A 21,808-nucleotide genomic window follows, 5' to 3' on the forward strand; every position below is an offset into this window, starting at 1 on the left:
TTATATTATATGCCATGAAATAATAAAGAATATTTTTATTTCAAACTGTTAAAAAGCAAGTAAGCAAAAGCAAAAAAAATCGTAGAAAAATACATATTGGGTAGATGTCAAAAGTAAGCAGAGTATAAACTTACCACATGCATGTTGCTATCTTCTCTGTAGAAAATGTATGAATCTCCAACCTCAAATTGCATCGCCAGCATGTAGAAAAACATGTTAAAATATCACTTTTCCAGAACTAAGAATTTTACAGTTTGTTTGTTTGAGATGAAAGTGAGATATAGTTTTTAAATAATCTAGCAAATAGTCTTGTTATCAAATATTCTCAACATTTTCGTTTTACCCTTGTACACAAACCATGGAGTTCTCTCTAAACCCTTGACCGAAAATATAATTGCACTTTGGTGACATAGATGGCCAAATCAATTCTTTGAAACCTCTCCGCAAGTCTCTGAAACCAGGATGTCACAATTCACCCCCACTAACAGATCACAACGTCCTCATTGCGCACCAAGACCATCAGCCCCGACGGTGTGAGCCCACTCGACTTCACATTCTTCTGGGTTCGGCTCTTATACCACTTATAACGCCACGATCGTCAACTCTCTTAGTCGTACACTTAACTCAAGATTTCTCTCAGGACCCTTGATCGAAAATATATGTGCACTTTGGTGACATAGGTGGACAAATCGATTATTTTAAACCTCTGTGAAAGTCTCTGAAATCATAGTGTCACATAGACATCCGTGTGTTCAAAAGAGAGAAGTCACCATGTTTGTCGAACACCAAGACCTTGAGCTTCATATTCATCATTCTCTTACCCGATCTAGAACAAACACCAAGAATCTGGATCTGTTACAACTTGTGGCTTCTCGATCCTTCAAGATTCCTAGATCTACGATGATCGCACACTCTCTCTCACACTCAGTTATTTGTATTGCTTGTAAGAAACCAAAACTACTTAGCAATTTTACGAGTTCATATCCCAAGATAGGATCCTACGTCTCCCCGGAGTAATCTCGAGAATCCACTAAAATACTTAGCTCAACTCGATCTTTCTAATGCTACAACTGTTTGACTCTTTTTTCTCTCTCTTGATTCTAAAAAACTTGAATGAACTGAGAAAACAAATCAATGAAGAAAATAATATACAAAAGGAAGTAGTAAATAACTCGAAATCTTTGGTTAGATGCGCATGGTCTCGATTGCTCCATGTGTTGCAATCTCACGAGGTCGAAGACATACTTAGGAAACTCCCTGTTTCTTTCAGAGTCTCGTCTTCCCTGAGTAAATATTCCAATATAAAGGGCATATGTCACAGTTGTGTTGTTAACTTTTAGATATTAAGAACTAGGATGAGTCCCACGCGTTGTGTGGGTTTAATAATATAGAAAATATACTACGATTTAAAGTTTATTAATGTAACATCCCGAACCCAAATATAGGGTGGGTGTCGATCGATACCAAGGAGGGTTTCAGTCGACACCACTAAATTGGTTGGTGTTTGGTTCATTTTGAAATCGTTTGGTTTAGCTTGGTTTGGGTTTGGAAACACTAAGTTTCAATTTTATAGGCACGAACAGCCTTTTTTCCTGTCCCTAGTTGTGTATGTTGCTTCTAGGAGAGAAAGAGAAAGAGAGAGAGAGAGAGAGAGAGAGAGAGAGAGAGAGAGAGAGAGAGAGAGAGATTTTAAGTTAGATCCTGAGAGTAAAGGGAGCCTTGAGAAGGGTTAAGAGAAGCAGAAGGATCTGTTTTGGGTGTTGTCAAAGAGAAGAGAAGGAAAATTTGTGGTTATTGGTGTCAGGTAGGTTGTTGTGGCGTTGTTCCTTGTCTTGTTTGTCCTAAATCTCTTTCTAAATCAAGGTGAGTGCATGACCATGACTTATCTAAGCAATTAGGGTTTGTGTGATTGATTTGATGTTTATATGCTTGATTCCTCTATGTTTTGTTTACTTTGTGGTGTTTGTGTGGCAATGTGTGGCTGTTATGGGTTGTGTCGGCGTGGGAGATGATGTGGTCGAGTTTTAGGGTTGATTGATGGTGGAGTTCGCCAACGAAGGAGTTGCAGAGTTGTTGTGTTGACCAACACCAAGTGGGTGTTGATCGACACCATCTGACATAGCAGAAAAATATCGCGTTGCAAAAGTTGTTTAGTTTGGTGGTGGTGTCGACTAACACTAGGTGTCTATGGATGCAATTTTGGTTCCAATTGTTTTTTCTTGGCTGTTTTTATGTAGTTGTCTTGTGTATGGCATTAATTCCTAGTAGATGGGAGGATTGTATCACTAAGTATTTGTGATAATACTTACTCATATTAATTGTTGTTTGCGGTGTAGGTATTATGTGTTGTTGGTCTTGGTTATATTTATTAGGTTTGAATCTTGTATAGAAGTATGCTAGATGATGATAAAATGGTTAGGGATGATCTTTGTTGATTATTTATTTGAGATGGTTATGCCATATGTATTCCGCTGTGCATGCTTAGTTATATATTATTAAAAAAAGGATCGGGTTGTTTCAGTTTGGTATCAGAGCCCTTATGGTTCTACGGTGGATTAATGGTCCGGTTAAACAATTTAGGGGATTTGATTGGTTGAATTAATCTCCATGTTGTTTGATGCATGATCTTGATTCGTGGTAGGGTGTTTAAATTTATTATGAGTAGTTAGTCAATTTGAATGAGTAGGGAGTCCTAGTATCATCCTCTTTGAGCCTTTAATGAGATTTCACGGTAAGTTGTGTTTTTGTGTGAGGTTTGAATTGCTTGCTTAGCCTTCTGTTCATGGTAGTGAAGATGGATAGATGTGGTCCTGTTGATGGTCGTGGAAAGGTATGTGGTCATGGTAAGGGTAGAGGACCAGTTGCTAGTGACATCGTGGACTAGAGTGTGACGGTTGAGGGCGTCCAAGTTGCATGCATTTTAGGAGGGGTCAGTGAGTGTAGTAGGTAGTGGTACCAATGTGGCTGTGGGCACCGATGGGGCCGTGAACATCGTTGGAGCCGGTGTAGGCAGTGTCGGTGCTAGAGTAGCGAGTGGTGCTTGCCTTCCAGGTGCATAGGTCACAGCTGGTGGATCCTCTGATAGAGATGTTGAGCTTGAGAGCATGTTTGCTTAGTTGTTGGAGCGGTTTTGAGTGGAGGCTCTGGTTGTGCCGCCTTTGGCTGCGGGTGTTGGAGCTTATTATTAGTACGTCATTATGCTGGGAAGGTGGGTAGGATCGGTACGGGGCAGTTCTCAGGTGGTACCGACCCTACTATGGCAAATGTATTGAGGTCGAAGCTAGAACACAACTTCCAGTCTCCCAGATGTCCCGAGGAGTATCAGGTGGACATAAGGGTCTCTTACCTGGAAGATGATGATACACCCAAAATTTGAGGATCACTCAGTCGGATTAGAAATGATAGAAACTCGCCAAGGTGCAAGATGCAACAAGGGAGATTTGATGGATTGAGGGGTTGCACAACAATTGCGTAAGGCTGCTGATATTCCCAACTTTAATCGCTGCTAGATATGACACACTAATCCAGCAAAAGGAGGTTGTTGCTTGGATATTACACACCAATAAACAAAGAAATGTTCTAGACAAATAAAAAAGAGATAGACTCTTAAAATGAAAAGGAAAATTGATTGATGATTTCTCAAATGAGATTGATTACATGTGTTTATAAAGAGATAGAAAACTTGATCACAAAGCCAAGTATTATTTTTGAAACTAAAACACAATAAAGATAGATAGTTGAATGAAGACCCAAGTCTTGAAGTTTGCCTTCCCAAGGTGTGGTTCCCAAGGTGAGTTGAACTCCATTTTCATCACTCCTCTTTGACCACAAAATAAAATGATTATTTTGGGCTTTCTTGGACTTGAATTAGGCTCAAACTGGGCTGGACTTGATAGATATCATCCCCAATAGTTTTTTTCATCCTCTCTTGGGCCATAAGCTCTTGAATAAGCTCATTTAGTGCATTTCTTAGATTTTTAGCCTTTGCTCTAGTCATTGGTCCTTCAGGTACAAGCAATGGTTCCTCTGCTAGAAGCTCCTAAGGGTCAAGCACATCTACTAGTTCCTTAGGTGCAAGCTCCTCCTCCTTAACTCCATCCATGATCACATCATCCCCCTCCTCTTGAAAAGGATTTGACTTCAAATTTGGATCATCTGCCACAAATGGAGCCAAATCAGCAACATTAAAAATCGAACTCACTTTGTACTTACCTTGCAAGTCGAGTTTGTAAGCATTGTCACTAATTTTTGTCAAGACTTTGAATGGACCATCGACCCGTGGCATTAACTTAGACTCTCTTTCAGCTGGGAAACATTCCTTTCTCAAGTGTATCCACACTAGATCTCCCACTTTAAACACCAACTGATGTCTTCCTTCGTTTGCTTGCTTCGCATATTGCTTTGTCTTTGCTTTAATATTGTGTCGGGTTTTCTCATGAATCTGCTTAACAAGTTTAGCTTTTTTTTCCCATCCATACAAACTTTTTCACTCAAAGGAAAAGGGATTAGATCCAAAGGCTTTAGGAAACCATAAACAATTTGGAAAGGAGAATACTTAGTAGCATAATGAATTGAAAGATTATATGCAAACTCAACATGAGGCAAACATTCTTCCCAAGATTTGATATTCTTTTTAATGATAGCACGCTTAAGAGTAGACAAAGTTCTATTCACTACCTCCGTTTGTCTGTCAGTTTGAGGATGACAAGTAGATGAAAACAATAGCTTAGTTCCTAACTTAGACCACAAAGTTTTCCAGAATTAGCTTAAGAACTTAGTATCTCTATCAGAAACAATCGTTCTAGGCATGCCATGCAATCGTACAAATTCTCTAAAGAATAGTTCAGCAATGTTTGTAGCATCATCAGTTTTGTGAAATGGGATGAAGTGTGCCATCTTAGAAAATATATCAACAACCACAAAGACAGAATCTCTACTTTTCTTGGTTCTACGTAATCCTAACACAAAATCCATTGACAGGTCAGTCCAAGGTTCAGTAGGAATGNTAAAGGAGTATACAAATGGTGGGGTTGAAGTTTAGACTTAGCTTGCTTACAAGTGACACAACTCCCACATATTCTTTCCAAATCTCTCATTAAGCTCGGCCAGTGGAAATGCTCATGAACAACTTTGTGGGTCGTCTTTACTCCAAAACGTCCCATCAGTCCACCTCCATGTGCTTCCCTGACAAATAACTCCCTCAAAGAACATTGGGGCACACAAATACGGTTATCAAAGAATAGGAAACCAGACATTTGATAATATTTCCCGTAAGCGACTTTAGAGCATTTTCTATAAATCTCTTTAAAATCCTGGTTAGTTGTATACAATTGCTTCATGAACTCAAAACCAAGCAACTTAGTCTCAAGAGATGAAAGAAAAACATACCTTCTAGACAAGGCATCGACCACCACATTTTCCTTACCTTGTTTGTATTTTATGACGTAGGGAAAGATCTCAGGTTCTAGCTCAACAAACTCCTAGAATTCAAGCTCAGGTACAAGTTTATTGGGTTCTAGCTCAGCTATAAGGTGCTCTTCATTAGCTATATCCTTGATCACATCAGCCCATGGCAATGGATTCCGATTATTTTCATTATATTTGTATCAATTTGGTTGTAGTGACTCATTAGGATGTGTGGAAATACTGGAAATGTTGTTATTCATTATGCAAATGCAAGTTGGAAAGAGTAGCAAATTTTGTTTTGAAGGTTGGTTCAAGTTGTTTCTCCAATAACTCGTGAAAACGAATAAGTCACTGTGACGATCACCAATTTTTAGTAGGAAGCTATGATATTATTCTCACATTGTTTAGTCTATCAATTCATTAATTGTATCTTATTTTCACATATATATATATATATATATATATTAGATGATACTCATGCTACAGTACAGGATCACACATGTTGTAATTAATTTATTTATATTTCGAATGCATAAAATGTTTTGGTTTATGTGTTTTTTATAATTTCGAACTTTTAAATAGTGTTGAGTAGTATATTTACTTTACTTACATGGTAAATATTAAAACATATTTAGATAAGTATGTTGTTTAGACATCGTTAATCTTTTGTATAGTAACAAATATACAATAATCATTTTGGAATTTGTGTTAAGCGGTAGCGGTATGCTTAAAAGTGTTAAACCCAAATAACATATTTTAATTTAGTTTTAGTTTAGACTATTGCACGTATATAACCTACACGTAAATATTTTAGAATAGCAAATACATATCATCCCATCCTGTCCTGTATTGAAATTTCTTTGCTTTTTTTTTTTTTATATATAATTTTTCTTAAGCAACAAATGTAATCCATGAAATAGTTTATTTTCATAAATATATATAATTTTTATGATTACAAAATATATTACTTACATAAGATTTTTTAATGATATTTCTTACATATCTTGTGTTTTAGAGAGTACTTACAAATAATTTGATTTTAAATATATTTTATATATCCATTAAAATAAATTTAAATTGATTTTTATTTAATTTCACATATCGTATATATTAATTAACTTTATAGTAAGGCTATAATGAATGCTTTACTATTTTAAAATACCTGTTTAATTCATTTAATTTTTATTTTAAATTGTTTTTCAGTATGAAACTAGATTTATTTATTTGTTTCTAAAACTGTGACAAAAATATGCACAAATATTAACTGTAATTTCCTTTTCTTGTTTTTTTCATTTTTTCCTAAAATATTTTTAAAAAATCAGAAACTTAGATTTGATTTATTATGTATTTAAATGTTTTCCTTATTTAATTGTGATGTAGATGTTTTCCTTAATTAATTATTCTAACCGATTAAGATTTATGCAAGATTAAGGTTGATTAATAGATAAGAAATATATTTGAAGAATTAAATGTGTCAACTAATCGGGTATTAAATGACCCGCGTGAGATCCGACATAATTTGAATGGTTAGAGAATTTTTATTTCATGATATACTAATGCATTAATTATTATTGATTACTAACCATTTTATTTAAAAACTATCAAAACAAAGTTATAATCAAAAAAATGGTCCATGAGTACTCCTGGTTTAATAGTATATATATATATATGTTTTCATCTCAATCAATGCGATAAAAAAATTGATGTTCATATGTTTTATTGTGTCTAATGCTGCTTTGAATTCATTAATTGGTAAATTCGTATGTTCTGTTGTGTCTAATGCTGCTTTGAATTCATTAATTGGTAAATGTTTTTTTAAAGATCATCAATTCCAGCCCATAAATTGGATTATTAGAAGCTACGTGTACTTGGCTTGTCTTTCTCAAAACAAAAATTAGAAAGAATGTTGTCATGCATTCATTACGACTTATTCATACTTCAATATGTACTAATGAATTATCATATCCTACTATTATTTGTAAAGTAATGCTGTTGGAGGTATGAACAATTTAATCAATTTAAAAAAGGATAAAACCGAAATTTTCCCATCTTTAAACGGATAAACACGCGCATCCCTTTTTGACCCACTTATATTATTTTGGATCCTTTTATTTAATCCTGACCATTGATTCATTTGATCGTGTCCATCCATTTAAAAGACCTAGAAAAAATTGTTTCTCTCTCTATGCTCTTTGTCGCCGTCTCCAAGTCCTTTTGCAAAAAGTTCTTTTTCTTTTGCCGACGAAGCTGCAGAGATGAAAAAAGGATTCGGACCAAGCAGCATCAACCAACAACAGTTATTAGTTGTATTTGGATTATTGGGTAAAAGCTTTGCAGATAGCCAAACGAATCTATCTTTTGGCTTGGCTGAACTTAAAGATAGCTTATGGATCTGATCCTCATACTGTGGTAAGTGTAATCTTATTGCCTTAGTGTTTGTAAAAATTTTGTTCGTAAAATTCATTTGTTTAACTTAAAAGATAGCTTATAGATATGAAAGTTTTATTTATGATGTTTAGGAACCGGAAGAGGTAGGTCAAAAACTTTATCCCACATGAAAAGCGGGTCTTCTACTAATGGTTTTGATCAAGTTTGGAATCAATTGTGAGTTTTGGATCTGTTGATGATGAAATTCAGTTAGGGATGTGAATTTCTTTAAGTTCTTTAGTCTTGAAAAGATTAATCGAATCAATAGTTATCATCATAATCACTTAAGATATTTCCCCACATTCTCACTATATTTGATGCTCTATTCGTTTGAATAGGAAAAGCATGCGTTTTAAGAACTCAGTTTTGGATATGTTGATTTGGAGGTGATAGCTATACAACAGGTCAAGAATACAATAAAAGAGAGGTGTTGACATTGTTGTTAGAATCCTTGGTGGTATGAAGGTACGTTTCTCTCTCTCTCTTCTTAAGCAAAAATAAAAATTGTAATTTAAATTTTTTAAATTTTGGTTGATATATCATTTCTCCACTGAACGTCTTATATATGCTAAGTCGAGGTTCTCTTTTTACTTGCTGGTGGCTGTAGTGGATGCTTCAAATTACTGGGACAGCCAGTTATATGGGATCCATTGGAAATGATAAATACAAAGAGGCAATGAAGAAGGATGTACAACAGCTGGTGTCAATGTAAGTTGATTCTCAGGTGTTTTTTATATTATTTGTGTCCATGTACAGCAGGTGGTTGGTTTCTCTATGAGGATAGTATAAAGTTATTGGCTATAGTAAAATTTCGTAATAACAGTAAATATGACATGTGGTTTTTTGTCAGGTTCACCATCATGAAGATGAGTCGTCATCAACCGGAACTTGCGGTGTTTGTGTTGTTAATGGAGAAAAATCTTTTCAATGGTCTTGGAAAACCAGCAGCAAAGTTGAAATGATGCACTACGCCAAGTGAGTTTATTTTTGGTTGTTTTAAAAGTTATTGTAAGTTTGAAGCAATAATAGGTTGTTTGGTCTTAAAGTTAACCTTAGATAGTAGCTATATTGTGCTTCTGAATGCGTTGTGTAGTAGGGTCATATAGAGATGGAACTGAGGTACAAAGTACATATACGGTCTCTGCTATGAGGATGCAAAGCTGATGGAAAGTGTTCCGTGAGGTAGTGAGGTCTTTGTACTTAATGTGAAGACACTATTCTCAACTGGTATCACAAAGGAACCAACCCGTTGCTTTTCTAATGGAGACGGCGGATGACTTAAGTGGAGAATATTTTTGTACTTCATTATTGTTTACTTAGTAACTCTTTTTAAATCGTATATTTTTGTTTGTTTGTATATTTCTTCAAATCTAAATTATATATCTGTTTCACAACATTGATAAATCGGATATTGAATGGTGTAAAAGATAATCGGTTTTTTTTTTCTTAACTTCAAAGTTAGGTAAACTCTTTGTTGGTATTCGAAAATCTCTCATATACTATTCAAGATTGGTTAATAAACATGGCCAATTTTCATTTCAAAATATTTAGTTTTGGATTTTATCTAATTCAGTTGAACTTGATATAACTTAACAAAGAAATGTAGTAAAACCGTTTAAGATTTTCTTTTAATCAATTATTAGAACTCCAAAATAATAATTTTAACATTTTTGAGAAAAATGATAAACATTTTAACTTGAAAACCAAGAGTTTTCGTTACATAAATTCATTACAAACTAACAAAACAAGTATATTATAATTAGTTAATATATTAAAAAAAAAATAGAAAACTAAAAAGAACAATTAGCACGTATTACATTCTTAATTAATGCAATGTCGAATTTTTTAATTAAAAATAGTATTCAATTGTAGGTTGTACGTGAATGTGAGTTTTAAAAAATAAAACACAAAAATATAATTAGATATATTTATCTAATATAAAGTCTTAAAATATTTAAATCATTTGTAGTATATATCAGTACTTATAAAATTAAATTATTTTCAAAGAATATGTGTATTATTATGTATTATGTAATGTTTAAAATTATGTATTATTTTCTAGCTCTAAATATATTTTGTAAATTAGAAAGAGTGATTTATTCATATGTAAGCGTAAATGGTATGAAGCAGACATACTATTTACTCACGAAAACGCATGACATATTTGACATGTCTAACAGTTTTACCTTAAGCTACTTTAAAATGTACATTATGGGGAAAATTAGAATGTATGTAAAAATCTTATCCCACATGTCAATCTATTAAATGTTTAAATCGTTTAATTTGCATAAAAACGACAAAATTTCAGCCTATGTAAGTATATTAGCGGATACGAAACGCGATGGAAAAGGACAGGATGAGACATGAAGAGATGGGAGAAGACGTGTTTCCTGTTCCAAAATCTAACTAAAATCAAAGTGAAATATGATATTCTGGTTTAATAGCTCCAAGCAAACTAAGAAAAATATTTTGATTAGTTTGAAAATATATAAGTAAATCACTTAACATTTTTAACAAACACGGGGTGTGTTTGGTTTTTATGGATATCATAAAAACACTAAATAATTTCAACCAAAATTGAATAAAAAGATCCAAAAACACTAAATAATTCCAATTTAAATCGAATCAAAAGACGGATTGAAAATCTTTAATCATAAGATTAATTTTTTCGTATAAATATACTCTTAATATAATCAGAAAAATATTAATGTTTACACACATAATTTCATATCATAACATGTAAATAAATTATGATTATTATTCCAGTCTATTTATGTAATTGCTATGAGAAATAGTGGAAAAATGTCTGAAATGGGTAATTCATATAATAGAAAACATTGTACTTAAACGATTTAAAAAAAAAGTTGAGTGTATGACATTTAAAGAACTACTTTGAGACTGGTATTTTGAAAATATTTTGAGATCTTTTGAGAATTAGAATTTCTACTAACTATATAAATTAAACATTCAAATGAAAATACATGTATTATGTCTAAATTTCTTAGCTAAAACTCAATAATAACATTATTTTATGGATAATTATTTAAAAAGAGAATGGTTATGGGTTACGAGACATAAAATTTCTAACGGGATGGATCGAGATGGGATGGGATGGGACTGGACAAGATTTAACACCCCGTAACAAGATTACTTCAACATTTTCAACAAACATGAGTTGTGCTTGATTAGTATGAATGGATTGTAAAAAAATTGTATATTTTTCAGCTAATGAAAATGATGATAATGTTTATTTTTGGTATTGTTTGTGGTATTCTACATATATACTAAAATATTGACAACACCGTAAAAGAATGGCCAACTAATTTTTATGGAAAATACTAATATTATACAATTAAAAATTTAGGATCTAAAAGGGTTTATTATTTAACTTAATATATGGTTTACCACAGTTTTTTTAGTAATTTAATTTACTAGTTAAGTACATATACTTTAACAAATAATAATTAAATTTTGAGAAAAAATCCAGTCTATTTATGGTAGTAAGACAATAAATAACATATATAAACTGAAACGGGTAAGTGGAATAATGAAAAACAATATATTGAATATTTTTTTAAAGGGACATAAATTTTAGATAAAAGTACGAAATACAAAAATATAGGTAGATAAATTCAAGTATCAAGCTTTCACTAATTTAGATAAAGATTGACTATGCAACATGTAATTAACCACTTTGGAACGAGAACTTAGAAAATTTTGGTATTTTCGAAAACAATTATATAGTTTTTGGAAATATTTTTTTTGGATAATTTCAACTAACTAAAAAGAACTCTGGTATGCCGTCTAAATTTCTTACCAATCTCTTTTAATGAATATTATCTAACGAGTAATTATTTAAAAGAGAAAAAAACATAAGACAAAAAAATTATGATGGATACAGGATGAGACGAGAGACGTGATGAAACGAGACAAGATGAAACGAGATAAAACGGGACACCAGGGGATGGTTTGGGATGGGATATGTTTCCTGTTCCAAACTAATTACGTCTAAGTTTAAATTTTATTAATTTATATGAAAATAGCACACATGTGCTATAACACCCGGGTTAATATAATTCTTAATCATTTTACGAATTTAAAATTTATATTAAAATGTTTTGTTCCGTTACTACCTAGTGTTTACATTTTTAATATTGAAACATGTAAACTTAATTACTCCTTCTGTTATAACAATTAAGTGATGCTTTAAAAATATTCGCATATATATATATATATATATTGTTTTCCTTAATTTGTAATCATTATAATAAAACATAATTTTCTATCTAATGAAAATTTATTTAATCAAAAAAATATCTAATCAAATGGTGAGAAGTTAATTGCATAGAATGATGCAACCACATTTTTCATTTTCAAAAAATTCTTATAAATTATTTTAAATAGTGCATAAACATTTTAACAAAAAAAAACTATTTAATTATTTTCTAATGCTTTGCTAGACACTTACTATTTAAAGACTTTTATAATTGCGACATAGAATTCTTGGTCTTTGTTTCCTGCAATTAGTTATTAAAATATTATGAGAAAACATACATAATGGTTTGACAAAAAAAAATCCAGAAATTGTGAAAGATCACCAAATTTTAATTAATGGAGTTACAAAAATTGTTAAGCTAAATTAAATGTAACAAAACTTAGTAACTTGTCCATGGTTAGGGTAACATAATAAGGTATTATTTTTTAGGTTATCTTGGCATTATAGTATATTTTGGAACTTAATTAGTGTTTTAGTACAAACACTATTTATAATTGGCAAAATAGGTAAGAGAATGTTTGTGTGTGAGTGTGTGTGAGATAGGAGAGCTATGTAGGACCCATTTGTGAGATTGAAAAATTGTGATAATTATTTAAATAGTTGTTAATATAATCTTTATTTAGAAAAAATTTCAAATACAAAAATATCTATATTTTTTCTTTATAATTTGATATGCATTTTGTTTAATAAATTTTAAATATATTATATACATCTTTTGTATCCGTACACTTTATTAAGTTTACGGATGTCTGTACACATTATTAAGTGTCTGTATACATTATTAAGTGTACGGATGTCCGTACGCCTTATTAAATGTACATATATCTGCACACCTTATTAAGTGTACAAAAGTCTCTACACATTATTAAGTATATAGATGTAATGTATATACTTACTATAATGCAGAGACATCTGTATATTTAATAAAGTGTGCATATATATGTACACTTAATAAGATGTACAAACATCCGTACACTTATTAATGTGTACGGAAACAAAATTTGTAAAAAATATTTAACATTATCAAAATAAAATCAACAAACAAAACAAATATCAAACTATAAAAAATAAATAAAGATAGAAATGATAGGATGTGCTAGCAAAAAAAAAAAAAAAAAATCTTTTTCCCTATTTCTCTCTCTCACCCACACACACCATCTCATTTCTCTTCTCTCTTACAATTTTATCTCACAAATATTCTATCTCACAAGTGGGACCCTGACTAATTCTCCAATTATGAATAGTATATGTACTACATTTATAATTATGTTTAGAAAATGTACTAAAATGCTAATAATCTCTATTTTTTAAGTAGTGGTGTTTTTTACGGTGAAAGTTTTCAAACTTGTATTCACAATGCGCAACATATCGAAATAATGATTCTTGAATACAATGATTCTCTCAAGACATTTTGTGACACTCCAGTTTCAGAGACTTGCGGAGAGGTTTTGTAACGCCCCAACCGCCACCTCTCAGTGGATCCCATGTCCAATCCCAGTATGTGGGCCCACTTTCTTTAATGGGCCTCACATCCTCTCACTAGGCCTGTGAGCCCATCCTTATCCAACGGTCAGTTTGCTACGTCCGGGAGGCTTTAAAGACTTGTTACCGTCCCTACAAATCACCACATGATCTTTTCCTGTGTTTTGTCTTCACTCGCACTGTTCTGACAGTCACTTCACGGAAGGTCACCCATCTTAAGACTACTCCAGCTCAAGCACGCTTAACTCTGGAGTTCTCTCGGGACCCTTGACCGAAAAGATAAGTGCACTTTGGTGACATAGGTGGTCAAATCAATTATTTTAAACCTCTCCGCAAGTCTCTGAAATTGGGGTGTCAGAATTCACCCCTACTAACATATCGCAACGTTCTCGTTGCGCACCAAGATCGTTACCCCTCATGGTGTGAGCCTACTCGACTTCACACTCATCTGGGTTCGACTCTGATTCCACTTGTAATGCCTCAACCACCACCTCTTAGTGAGCCATGTCCAATCCCAGTCCATGGGCACACATTCATTAATGGGCCTCACGTCCTCTCACTAGCCCGTGAGCCCATCCTTATCCGACAGTTAGTGTGCTACGTCCGGGAGGCTTTAAAAAATTGTTACCATCCCTACATATCATGATGTGATCATGGATTGAGCTAAGGAGGAGGAGCTTGTAGCTAAGCTTGAACCTGAGGAACTTGTAGCTGAGCTTGAACTTGAGGAGCTTATAGTGGAGGAACCATTGCTTGTACCTGAAGGACCAATGACTAGAGCAAAAACTAAGAAGCTAAGAAATGCACTAAATGGGCTTATTCAAGAGCTTATGGCCTTAGAGAGAATGAGAAAAACTATTGGGGATGATACCTATCAAGTCCAGCCCACTTTGAGCCTAATTCAAGTTCAAGAAAACCCAAAATAATCACTTTGTTTTGTGGTCAAAGAGGAGTGACGAAAATGGAGTTCAACTCACCTTGGGAAGGACACCTTGGGAAGACAAACTTCAAGAGTTGAATCTTCATTCAACTATCTATCTTTATTGTGTTTTAGTTTCAAGAATAATACTTGGCTTTGTGATCAAGTATTCTATCTCTTTATAAACACATGTAAGCTCATTTGAGAAATCATCAATCAATTTTCCTTTTTCATTTTAAGAGTTTATCTCTTTGTTCTTTGTCTAGAACATTTCTTTGTTTCTTGGTGTGTAATATCCAAGCAACAGCCTTCTCTTGCTGGACTAATGTGTCATATCTAGAAGCGATTGGAGTTGGGAAAATCAGCAGTCTTTCGCAACTGCTGTGCAACCCCTCAATCCATCAAATCTCCCTTGTTGCATCTTGCACCTTGGCGAGTTTCTATCATTTTTAATCCAGCTGAGTGATCCTCGAATTTTGGGTGTATCAAGTGGTATCAAAGCCACTCAACCGGTATTTGTCTGTTCATCTTCTCATCTTCCATTTCTAAATACTTCTTCTTATTTCTATCTTAAATCTGGGTCATATCCTTACCTAGGCCATCTCTATTTTCAAGAAAAACAAAAAAAAGAAAAAAAAAAAAATCCTAATATAGATATAAAAAAACGGATTTGCATTTGGTTAGGTGGTGGAAGAGAAATCCTGATGTCTGAGGAGAAATCCAGCCTTGGAGTGGTTAAAACAGATTTCACAAAATCCTCTTGTCTTTCTATCTTCCTTCTTCGCTTGTTGCTTGGGAATTCCATTGGGTTGCTTGGATTTGTTCTCTTAGAACTTAGAGAGAAAGCTCTTGAGTGACCTACCAAAAAAATAGAGAGAAACACTTTTGCGTGTGAGGATTTTTTATCTGCTAACTTTTGGTGTTAAGTTTTCAGGAAACCATGGAAAGTGATGGAGAACGCGATCGACCAGGGAATTCTGTCGCCGGGCATTAAATGACACTATTACTAACCTTATGAATACAGGTCTAGAAGAACTACACCAAAGGCTCGACGAGATTCAGAATAACCAACAAACTCGTTCTAGACCCGCAGCCAGGAGAGAACGTTCAAGGAGGACTTACTGGCCCGAGGAGGAAATTGAAGAAGAAGACTTTCATGAAGAAGATGATCGATCCATCACCGACCTAGACGAAGTCATAGAAACCTTGATCATGGTGATGTTAATCCTTTTGGTACAAGAAATGACAATTTAGGTGGTTTAAAACTTAAAATTCCAACCTTTAAAGGTAAAAACGATCCGTATGTTTACCTAGAATTAGAAAGGAAAATGGAGTTAGGTTAGCAACAACTGAGTTTGTAGGCTATGCTATTAACTGGTATGATCAAGTTATGACCCACAGGAGAAGAACAGGTGGAAGACCAATAACTTCATGGGATGAGCTCACTACCTTGATGAGGAAACTGTTTGTGCCGGCTCATTACCACAGAGATATCCACCAAAAACTCAGACGTTTGCTTCAAGGAACCAAATCTGTAAAGCTTAATGATCAAGGCAGACGTAGATGAAACCTTAGAAGCTACCATGGCCAAATTCCTTGTAGGCCTCAATCGGGACATTCAAGACAGAATGGAACTTCAAGAATATGAAAGCTTAGAGGGAATGTTGCACAAGGCGATTCTAATCGAATAACAAACCAAGAGGAAGGGTTTCTCTAAACCATCCTTTACTTCAAAACCAATTTATCAAGATAAAGTTAAGTCTCAAACCCCATCAAATTCAGTTTTTAAGACTAATGCTCCTACTCGTCTTGATAAAGGAAAGGCAGTCGAGACCAACAATCAGGCAAGGGATATTCAGTGTTTCAAATGTCAAGGACTTGGGACATTATGCCAACAAATGTCCGAATCAAAAGGTAATGATCCTCCTAGACAACAGTGAAGTGAAGTCTAAGGATGATAAAGAAAAAGAGGAAGATCTTGGTCCAATCTTTGATGAAGAGGAAGAGCAGTTTGAATATCCAACTCCAGGGACACTTCTGGTCACTAGGAGATCATTGAGCTTTCAGCCTAAGTCCAATGACCGAGAACAAAGGGAGAATCTCTTTCACTCTAGATGTTTAGTTAAAGATAAAGTTTGTTCTTTGATCATTGACAGTGGAAGTTGTACTAATGTTGCTAGTGATACTCTTGTTAGGAAGCTTGGACTTGAGACAAGACCTCATCCGCGACCTTCTAAACTGGAATGGTTGAATGAAATGGGCGAACAGTACGTCAGAGAGCAAGTCACAGTTCCTCTTACCATCGGCCGATATGAAGACGAGATCATGTGCAATGTCCTTCCAATGGACGCAAGCCATATTCTTCTAGGACGACCTAGGCAATTTGACAAAAGGGCGATACATGATAGCTACACCAACCGGCATTCCTTTGAACATAAAGGAAAGAAGATCACTCTTGTTCCTTTAACTCCGTTGGAGGTCCATCAAGACCATGTCCAATTGAAGAAAAGCCGAGACAAAGAAATTAAACCAGCAAAACCTAAGGTATCTCCTAAGAACTTCAACTTCTTTGTCAAAGAGAGTCAAGTAAGGAAATCTTTGTACTCCCAACAACCATTGCTTTTACTTGTGTATAAAGAAACACTAGTAGCATTTTCTGACCTTGCACCGAAGCTCCCGAGTGATTTGATAGATGTTTTGCAGGAATTCTCAAATATCTTTCCAGAAGAGAACCCTAACGGTTTGCCAACAATAAGAGGCACATAACACCAAATTGATTTTGTCCCAGGTGCGTCACTTCCAAACCGGCCGGCTTATCGAACCAATCCGTTGGAAACAAAGGAACTTCAAAAGCAGATAGGAGAACTTCTTGAAAAAGGTTACATCAGGGAGAGCCTAAGCCCATGTGCTGTACTAGTTCTTTTTGTGCCTAAGAAGGATGGCTCTTGGCGCATGTGTGTAGACTGCCATGCCATCAACAACATTACGGTAAAGTATAGGCATCTGATCCTACGCTTGATGACATGCTAGATGAATTGCATGGTTCTTCTGTTTTCTCTAAAATAGATTTAAAAAGTGGTTATCACCAAATTCACATGATAGAAAGTGATGAATGGAAGACCGCATTCAAAACTAAGCTAGGATTGTATGAGTGGCTTGTCATGCCTTTTGGCCTTACTAATGCACCTAGTACATTCATGCGTTTGATGAATCATATCTTGCAATCTTTTATTGGTCATTTTGTTGTTGTCTACTTTGATGACATTCTTATCTATAGCAAGAACCGTGAGGAACATAAGTTGCATTTGAAATCTGTCCTTAGGAAAGAAAGGTTATTTGCAAATCTTAAGAAGTGCTCTTTTGGAACAGATCACGTGGTTTTCTTAGGTTTTATTGTAGATGCTGATGGAATCAGGGTGGATGAAGAAAAGATCAAGGCGATCCGTGATTGGCCTAGCCCCAAAACCGTTGGAGAGGTAAGGAGCTTTCATGGGCTAGCTAGGTTCTACCGGAGGTTTGTTCAGAACTTCAGCAAAATAGCAGCTCCACTCACAGAGGTAATCAAGAAGAATGTTGGTTTCATGTGGGAACAAGCTCAAGAGGAGGTGTTTCAGATACTTAAAGGGAAGTTAACTTAAGCTCCTTTACTTACACTTCCGGATTTCTCCAAAACCTTTGAGATAGAATGTGATACCTCAGGAGTGGGTATTGGTGCTGTGTTGATGCAGGAAAAGAAACCCATTGCCTACTTCAGTGAGAAATTAGGAGGAAATACACTCAATTACCCCACTTATGTCCAAGAGCTATACGCTTTGGTTAGGGCACTCCAAACATGGCAACATTATCTTTGGCCAAATGAGTTTGTAATTCACACAAATCACCAATCCTTGAAGCACCTAAGAGGCCAGCAAAAGTTGAACAAAAGGCACGCTCGTTGGGTTGAATTCATTGAGACCTTTCTCTACGTCATAAAATACAAAAAAGGTAAGGAAAATGTGGTGGCTGATGCCTTGTCTAGAAGGTATGTTCTTCTTTCAGCTCTTGAGACTAAGTTTCTTGGTTTTGACTTCATGAAGCAATTGTATACAACTGACCAGGAATTTAAAGAGATTTATAGAAAATGCTCTAAAGTCGCTTATGGGAAATATTATCAAATGTCTGGTTTCCTATTCTTTGATAACCGTCTTTGTGTGTCCCAATGTTATTTGATGGAGTTATTTGTCAGGAAAGCACATTGAAGTGGATTGATGGGACATTTTGGAGTAAAGAAGACCCACAAAGTGGTTCATGAGCATTTCCACTGGCCGAACTTAATGAGGGATGTGGAAAGAATATGTGGGAGGTGTGTCACTTGTAAGCAAGCTAAGTCTAAACTTCAACCCCACGGTTTGTATACTCCTTTACCCATTCCTACTGAACCTTGGACTGATCTGTCAATGGANCTACTGAACCTTGGAATGATCTGTCAATGGATTTTGTGTTAGGATTACCTAGAACAAAAAAAGGTAGAGATTATGTCTTTGTGGTTCTTGATAGATTTTCTAAGATGGCACACTTCATCCCATATCACAAAACTGATGATGCTACAAACGTTGCTGAATTGTTCTTTAGAGAAATTGTTTGATTGCATGGCATGCCTAGAACTATTGTTTCTGATAGAGATACTAAGTTCTTAAGCTATTTCTGGAAAATTTTGTGGTCTAAGTTAGGAACTAAGCTGTTGTTTTCAACTACTTGTCATCCTCAAACTGACGGACAAACCGAGGTAGTGAATAGAATTTTGTCTACTCTTTTGCGTGCTATCCTTAAAAAGAACATCAAATCTTCGGAAGAATGTTTGCTTCATGTTGAGTTTGCATATAATCACTTAGTTCATTCTGCTACTAAGTATTCTCTTTTCCAAATTGTCTATGGTTTCAATCCTCTAACGCCTTTGGATCTAATCCCTTTGCCTTTGAGTGAAAGAGTTAGTATGGATGGGAAAAAGAAAGCTGAACTTATTAAGTAGATTCATGAGAAAGCCCGACTCAATAATGAAGCAAAGACAAAGCAATATGAGAAGCAAGCAAACAAAGGAAGACGTCGGCTGGTGTTTAAAGTAGGAGACCTAGTGTGGATACAATTGATAAAGGAACGTTTCCCAGCTGAAAGAGAATCTACGTTAATGCCACATGTTGATGGTCCGTTCAAAGTCTTGACAAAAATCAATGACAATGCTTACAAACTCGACTTGCAAGGTAAGTACAAAGTGAGTTCGATTTTTAATGTTGTTGATTGGCTCCATTTGTGGCAGATGATCCAGATTTGAGGTCAAATCCTTTTCAAGAGGAGGGGATGATGTGATCATGGATGGAGCTAAGGAGTATGAGCTTGAACCTGAGTAACTTGTAGCTCAGCTTGAACCCGAGGAGCTTGTAGCGGAGGAACCATTGCTTGTACCTGAAGGACCAATGACTATAGCAAAAGCTAAGAAGCTAAAAAATGCACTAAATGAGCTTATACAAGAGCTTATGGCCAAAGAGAGCATGAGAAAAACTATTGGGGATGATACCTATCAAGTCCAGCCCACTTTGAGCCTAATTCAAGTTCAAGAAAGCCCTAAATAATCACTTTGTTTTGTGGTCAAAGAGGAGTGACGAAAATGGAGTTCAACTCACCTTGGGAAAGACAACTTGGGAAGACAAACTTCAAGAGTTGAATCTTCATTCAACTATCTATCTTTATTTTGTTTTAGTTTCAAGAATAATACTTGGCTTTGTGATCAAGTTTTCTATATCTTTATAAACACATGTAATCTCATTTGAGAAATCATCAATCAATTTTCCTTTTTCATTTTAAGAGTCTATCTCTTTGTTCTTTGTCTAGAACATTTATTTGTTTCTTCGTATGTAATATCCAAGCAACAACCTCCTCCTGCTGGACTAGTGTGTCATATCTAACAGAGATTGGAGTTGGGAATATCAGCAGCCTTCCGCAACTGTTGTGCGACCCCGCAATCCATCAAATCTTCCTTGTTGCACCTTGCACCTTCGCGAGTTTCTATCATTTCTATTCCGGCTGAGTAATCCTCGAATTTTGGGCGTATCAAATCACCACATGGCATTTTCCTGTGTTTTGTCCTCACTCGCACAGTTTCGACAGTCACTTTCGGAAGGTCACCCATCCTGAGACTACTCCAGCTTAAGCACATATAACTCTGAAGTTTTATCACAACCCTTGACCGAAAAGATATGTGCACTTTGGTGACATAGTAGCCTAATCAATTCTTTAAACCTCTTTGCAAGTCTGTGAAACCGGGGTGTCATAGGTTTAAAAGAATTGATTTCCCATCTATGTAAGCAAAGTGCACTTATCTTTTTGGTCAAGGGTCTCGAGAGAACTCCACAGTTACGTGTGATGGAGCTGGAGTAGTATCATGATGGGTGACCTTTCGGGAAGTGACTGTTGGAACTGTGCGAGTGAGGTCAAAACACATGGAAAGATCATGTGGTAATTTGTAGGGACGGTAACAAGTCTTTAAAGCCTCCCGAACGTAGCAAACCAGGCATCGGATATGGATGGGCTCACGGGCCTATTGAGAGGACCTGAGGCACATTTAAGAAGGTGGGCCCATGGACTGGGATTGGACATTGGGCCCACTAAGAGGTGGCAGTTGAAGCTTTACAAGTGGTATCAGAGCCGAACCCAGATGAGTGTAGAGTTGAGTAGGCTCACACCATCAGGGGTGTCGGTCTTGGTGCGCAACGAGGACGTTGCGATCTGTTAGTGAGGCTGAATTGTGACACTCCGGTTTCAGAAACTTGCGGAGAGGTTTAAAAGAATTGATTTGGCCGCGTATGTCACCTAAGTGCATTTATCTTTTCGGTCAAGGTTCCTGAGAGAACTCCACAGTTAAGCGTGCTTGAGCTGGAGTAGTCTCAGGATGGGTGACCTTCCAGGAAGTGATTGCTGGAACTATGCGAGTGAGGACAAATATAGGAAAAGATCACGTGGTGATTTATAGGGACAGTAACAAGTCTTTAAAGCCTCCCGGACGTAGCGAACCGGCCGTCAGAAATTGATGGACTCACGGGCCTAGTGAGAGGACATGAGGCCCATTAAGGAAAGTGGGGCCATGGACTGGGATTGAACATGAGGCCTACTTAGTGGTGGCGGTTGGGGCGTTACAAGTGGTATCAGAGCCGAACCTAGACGAGTGTGGAGTTGAGTGGGCTCACACCGTCGGGGGATGACGATCTTGGGGCGCAACGAGGACACTACGATCTGTTAGTGGGAGTGAATTGTGACACCTTGGTTTC

General features: G+C 35.5%; 1 long non-coding RNA gene across 3 annotated transcripts; it reads left to right on the forward strand.

Moving 5' to 3' along the window:
* LOC104719203 lies at positions 7,553-9,264 on the forward strand. Of its 3 annotated transcripts, none has more exons than XR_756553.2 (6): positions 7,554-7,815; positions 7,926-8,010; positions 8,172-8,298; positions 8,441-8,541; positions 8,684-8,808; positions 8,927-9,264. It is a non-coding gene; the product is annotated as an uncharacterized LOC104719203 (long non-coding RNA). The 3 variants fall into 3 exon arrangements; XR_002033713.1 differs by having other exon boundaries at positions 8,930-9,264; XR_756552.2 differs by having other exon boundaries at positions 7,553-7,815; positions 8,684-9,264.

The sequence above is a fragment of the Camelina sativa genome, chromosome 10, assembly GCF_000633955.1.
Source record: "Camelina sativa cultivar DH55 chromosome 10, Cs, whole genome shotgun sequence".
Classification (NCBI taxonomy): domain Eukaryota; kingdom Viridiplantae; phylum Streptophyta; class Magnoliopsida; order Brassicales; family Brassicaceae; genus Camelina; species Camelina sativa.